This window comes from Orcinus orca, chromosome 6 (genome assembly GCF_937001465.1).
Source record: "Orcinus orca chromosome 6, mOrcOrc1.1, whole genome shotgun sequence".
NCBI lineage: Eukaryota > Metazoa > Chordata > Mammalia > Artiodactyla > Delphinidae > Orcinus > Orcinus orca.
The window spans coordinates 86,702,013-86,707,885 of NC_064564.1; the positions used below are offsets into that span (position 1 = coordinate 86,702,013).

The window sequence follows — 5,873 nt, forward strand, 5'->3', positions numbered from 1 at the left end:
CAAGCTCTATGCCTAGTTATTTCTCATGTGTATTCCTGCTGGCTGCTTAAAGAACTTGATAGCGTGTCCAAAGAGGAGTATGTCTGATAAGGCTATAGGAAAATAAGAGAAAAAAAACAAGGAGTAGGTCTGTTAACTTAATTGATCATTATATTCAGCTGTGAGTTTCCTAGAATCAAGGCAGGAGGAAGACAAACCAAGTTACATGATTCTTGTCAGAGAAGGAAGCGTAATGAGTTTTTTGAAAAGAAGAAGCTTCATTCTGGGATTGAATTGTGAAATAACTGTATTTCTAAAGGACGATGCCTTCAGTGAGTTTTTCATCAAATTCAAACCTGCTCTAAATATGTTGCTTTTTTTTTGTTTCTAACACTCAGTAAAATGCAAGGAGCTTAATACTAAAGCACATCTCAGAGTTCAGGTATGTCCCTTCCTGTGATGAATCTGAAGCTAGGTTAATACATGGAAGGCCTAGAAGAATGGGGATGAGTATGTAAGTGTGTATGCACGAGGCAGGTACTCACAGAACCTGTGCATAGATAACCACAGAGCTACTCAATTCAACAAACATTTCTCGAAGTCCTATAGGGCACTGGCTGTTGAAGGTATAGGTTCCTGTTCTTAAGAGGCTATGTATTCATTGCTTTCTCCAGCTGCTACTTTTTCTAGAGCTGCAGATCTAGAAAAGTCCATCAAACAAACAAAAACAACAAAAAAACCCACACCAGGTCAGGTGTCCTGGTTTATCTGAAGTGTCCTTATTTGAAATAAAAGAGAGCAAACACAAACAACTAAGAATTAGAATTATCATGGTGTGACAGAGGTGATAGCTACATTGAATTGTTGAGGAAGGTCTGCGACCTGGACTCTGTTGGCCCAGCTGTGATCTGGCTGCAGAACCAGCACTTAAAAGCCTTGAGTTCTATTCTGATATTCAGTAATCTCACTTTTTTTTTTTTCTCTCTCAGCTTAGATTAAGCTTCTTATGTGTCCCTCGGTGCCCATCTCAAGGCTAATCCAGCTTTGGTCTTCCAGTGGCAAGATGGCTTGGAGGACTTCTTTCTAGGGACAGAAGTTTCCGGATGACTAGAGTCAGGGGTGCTGTAGGGGGGACCCCAGGGTCAGCTGGAGGCTAGAAGAAATGGCCCTTGAGGACTCTCTGTCCTGAGAGTCTATGATTCCAAAATCCAGGCCCAATTCCTATCACCAGGGACTTGCTGAGGTTATGGCAGGAGCCTGGCATGCCAGAGCTGGACGGGACCTCAGGCTCCTCCCTCCAGTTCTCCTCTGGAGAAACTGAGGCCCGGGAGGGACTGCCCTTCTAGACAGTGGCTCAGTCAAGTCACGCCCGTTGTTAGTTACAGCGAGCACTTTGGGAGCATCTTTTGTGTGCCCAGGACTGTGCGAGGTGACATAAGGGGTAGCAGAAAGCTAGTGCACTGTAAAGAAGCTTTACAGCCTTTTATGGGAGAAAGTCATGCCCCCAATTCAAGAAGGCCTACAAACTGTATCCGAACAAAGTGAGCAAATGATTTGTGAGGACAGAGGCTGGTTAATCCAAGCATCCTGGTGGGTGTGGGCATGAGTCAGCCTTTCAAGGAAGAGACAGGTTGTGTGGGAGGTCAGGAGGCCTTCCTGGCAGGGGTGCTGGTGTAGGCAGAGGCAAGGTGGTAGGACTCAGTATGCAGGATAGGAGAGACAGAAAGTTCCGAAAGGACTGAGGAACTATTACTGGGAGTTACACCTGGACGGAAAAACAGGAGCTCCCAGAGGAGGGAGGGAAGGACATTCCAAGCAGAGGGAACAACATGGGCCAAGGCAGGACGATGAACAGGTATATGAGGTATTCACGGGAAGGGGGCTGGGTAGGTGTGGGAGGCTGTGAGCCAAAGGCCTTTCACGCCAAGCTCAGGAGTTTGGTGAGGAAAGCAGGTGGGAAGTGGGACCGTGGCAGTTTTCTGGGCAGGAATGATAGGTGATTAAAATGGGCCTCTGAGTTACCCCATGGAACTGTGCAGCTATTCCCTTGAGGTTCCCCACAGAAGGAATTAGAGCAGAATCATCTAGGTGACTGCACGCAACAGAGTACTAGTCGGTGAAGTAGGACATCTAGCTTTAAAAGCAAATTTGCACCCATCCGCTAGTTTTTGAGAAAGAAACGCTTCTGATTCTGATGGTGCACCGGTGTCCTCCTGCAAAAGAGAAATCCTGACTTTCTTTCCAACACAGTATTTTCATCCTGCTCTTGATGCTCTAATGAAGCAGACAGGCTTCCATGTTTCTCAGCTGAATATGTTTGTCATAAAAGCCGGCCCCGGTCCAGCCACCGTGGTTGTTACTGTGTCTGCTGCTGCAGCTTGGCAGCAGCAGGCAAGCTCCGTGCGGACGAGAGCGGGCCTCTCCGATTTCCTTCTCACTCCAGCCAACCTCTGTGCTGGCTCCTGGCCCATTGCCGGGTCTGCGGGACCTGGGCTTTGCTTACCTGCAAGGCAGGTGGGCTCTTCCTTGGGAGACATTTAATCCCTAAGGCCATGGGTCAGCCCTGCCCAGGACCCATCCTGAATGGCATGTCTTTGGTCCTTCCCAGCCATTGCCCTGGGCTCTTAACAGAGTGCTCTATGGGAGAGAGTGGGGTGTCAGGGTGAGGGGGTGTCAGGAAGGAGCCGAGGACCCCCATCTCTCTTTTCCCATGGTGACACCTCAGACGACTCCTATCTCCACACTATTTATAGCTGAGAGCCAGGCTGGCACTCAGGTCCTGTAAATCTGCCACTGAAGCTCTCTTCACTTAATGAAATCTGAATTGCAGCCTCCAGGTTAAGACAGTTGTGTGGTAGAGTAACATGTTTAAAAGCAGAAAACATCCCTTCCTGGGAAAGTCACTTTTTTACTATACTCTCAAGGAAGACCTTTCTAACAGGCACCCCAGACACAGCACATACACCCCAAATCAATTTCATCATCTTCCCCCAAAACCATCTTGGGAAAGGGCACTACTTTCCTTGCAGCCATTCAAGCCAGAAATCTCTACCTCTCTCTATGCACTACCCCCAGCCCAGCCAGCCACCTCCTCACCAGCCACCTTGCCCTGCCCTTTGTCAAGCCCTCATCACATTTACCGGGCATCCTGAAACGTCCTCGGGCCCTGCAGCTCCTCTAGCTCCTCCAGGGCGGGCATCTCACGCAGCGCTCATCCCAAAGCTTGTCCCACCACTCTGCTTAGAACGCTTTCTGTGTTCCCACTGCTCTCAGGTTAAACTCCTTGACGTGGCTTCTAAGTCCCTTAGTAACCGTAGCTGATACTTACATGGCGCTCACTGCGTGCCAGGCCTGCTCTGAACACTTCAATCTTACTAACTCCTGTAACGTTCCCAACAACCAGTTGAGGCAGGTGCTGTCGTCATCCCCATCCTACAGTAAGGAGACAGAGGCCTAGAGAAGTAGGTAAGGTTACCCACTGTCCATGGGCGGAAGTGGGACTTGTCCCGGCAGTCTGGCCCCAGAACCTGTGCTCTCCACCTCTTCTCTGGGTGAGGCCCTGCCAGACTCATCTCTTGACACCCCAACAAGCCATCTTCTTGCCCTACTGGTACCAACCGGTCCAGGTAGCTGGAGTGCCTCCCAGTGACCCAGGCAAAAGCCTCCCTTTAGAGGACTGTTACTCCTAATGCTTCCCGTACTTTCCCACCGTCTATCCCTTTATCGTTTAAGATTCAGTGTACAACTTAACCGCCGTCCTTGGAAAATCTGACTACTTCGTTCATTGTGCCTCTCATTCTTGATAGAGATCTACCAGGGTACTTGTGATGTTTTATCAGATTTCTTGTAGGTATATCTTGGTCCCCTGTTAATCTTTATTTCTGGTACCTGTGCTTGGCACATCATAGCACTCAGTCAATGCTGTTGAATATAAAATGCTCCCCAAAGACATGATGGAGGTGTAAAGCTTGGTGGGAGCTCAAGCCTCGAATGGGGGTTGGTCCAGATGACTCGAGATTCCTTCCGGCTCTGACAATAAACGAGTCTCTGGCAGTTGCAATGATAAGCAACGTGGAGGAGTTCGCTTTAATGAATGTAAAAAGCAGGTTGATTTGAAGAAGGATATTGGGAGACCTGGCTTCTGCTCCCAGTTGCATCTCTTATTCACTGTGACTTGAGGCAAGTTACTTCCCTCTTGGCCTCAATTTCCTTCATTATTTAAATGGAAAGAAAAAAAGAAAACCTGAATAAGTGGGTGCCTTTCCCTTCTCCCCATCCAGTCCCTGCAGAAGCCAGTGGCAGGGGAACCCTGCACAGGTGCAGCCCAGTGTGCATACTGAGGGCAGGTAGGGGGAGACAGCGCGGGATCCTTTTCTGTACCTTGAGCCACGAGCTGGGGACTCCGGTTCCTGGCTCTGCCGCTTGCTCTCAGGGACCCTGGCTCCCTTCTCTTCTCCAGGGGAAGGGAGCTAGTCCTACTTGTGAGAACCAGATGAGATGTGGGTATGTAAAGCCTACATGGACAGGGCCGGATTGTACTGAGGGAGGCGCTGGACCAAGGCTCCAGATGAGTCACAAGCCTTGGTTCCGTCTGGTACCAGCTTTATTATTTTGTTCCCTGCCATACTTTCCTCATCCATAACATGGCAATGGTGACAACACTGACACTCCAGAATTGTTGGAGGGGCTCCAATGAGGGGTTGAGTGCAAAAGGGGTATAATGCTTGTTCAGCTAACGTGTCAAGCCTGGCTCATGTAAACCCTCTGGTCACTCTGGGCAAACTTCTGCTCTTTGGGCTTTGGTTTTTGTTCCCCCCCATCTTCCCCCAAGCTGTTGGACATTCTGATGGTCTCCAGAAATCTGGCCAGACACACTGTCTTCTCTCCAGGAGACTGCCCACTGATTTGCATTCATTGTTCTTTCAAGGCGGGTGGAGGGGAGGGGAGGAGCTCAGGCAAAGGCTAAACTCTAGGCCCCAGACTGGGCAGCCTGTGTGCCCCTGCGCCCCTCCACACCAGCGCCTAGCCTCAGTTCGGTTCTTGTTGCAGCCCGTAAGCATCTATCTGAGGTCTGCCTGCTCAGCTCAGGAACTGGAAGACACCTAAGTATAGACAGACCTTTTTCCTCTCGCAATAGCTTCCTGTCTCTGCCACACCGGCAGCCCCCTTGACTGCCACCTACCGGCTCCACAGTCGTTGACCAACCTTTCTCTTGTGGCCGATCTAGCTTGCTGCTTGGTTTTCATCTGCAGACACTATAATTTGTTTCGAACCCTCTCCCTTTGCTATAACAAAGGGAGCCCTACCTGCCCCTCCAACCATCCCCGCCATCCTGTCAGCTAATGACCCCAGCCTGCAACCCCCTGGCTCCTGCTTTACATTTAACTACTTTGTTATGTGAACAGTGTTTGGGCTGATATTGTCTTGCCCCCGGGAAAATGTCAAGGTTGACCATAAGGGGACACAGATAATACAGGGTAATCTTCAGGGCAGACACTGTTGTTTACACAGGCAGGCCAAGAGCTTTGAGGAAGAGTTGGGGGAAATGTTTCCAGCAGGTTAAGATCTCATTAAGATCGACTGAACTTAAATCTTATCTGACCGGAGTGAGGATCTTCAGCCTCGGGGCCTCTGTACACAAAGGACAACAGCGGAGTTGGATAAAGTGGGTTTTATACCTGTATGGCCAGCGATTTAGAAGTACTTTATGAACGAATCTACACCACTACAGACCCTCCTCTCAGTGAAGGCTCACAAGCTGTCCTTTATAAACACCAGACATCAGAGTTTGCTGAGCAAAGTTGTCAAGAAGCTTCCTGGCGCTCTCAGAGCCACGGTGGTGGTTCGGGTGCACAGGGACAGCTGGCTCACGTCTCATCTCCATTCCTTTCCAG

General features: G+C 49.5%; 1 protein-coding gene and 1 long non-coding RNA gene across 5 annotated transcripts in view; one reads left to right on the forward strand and one right to left on the reverse strand.

Annotated features, from left to right (window-relative positions):
• The window catches only part of TMOD1 (tropomodulin 1), an 88,202-nt gene that overhangs the window by 73,675 nt on the left and 8,654 nt on the right, over window positions 1-5,873 (forward strand). The gene's annotated exons all lie outside the window — the stretch shown is intronic.
• Window positions 1-5,873, reverse strand: part of LOC125964736 (uncharacterized) — a 169,158-nt gene that overhangs the window by 7,691 nt on the left and 155,594 nt on the right. The window lies entirely within an intron of this gene.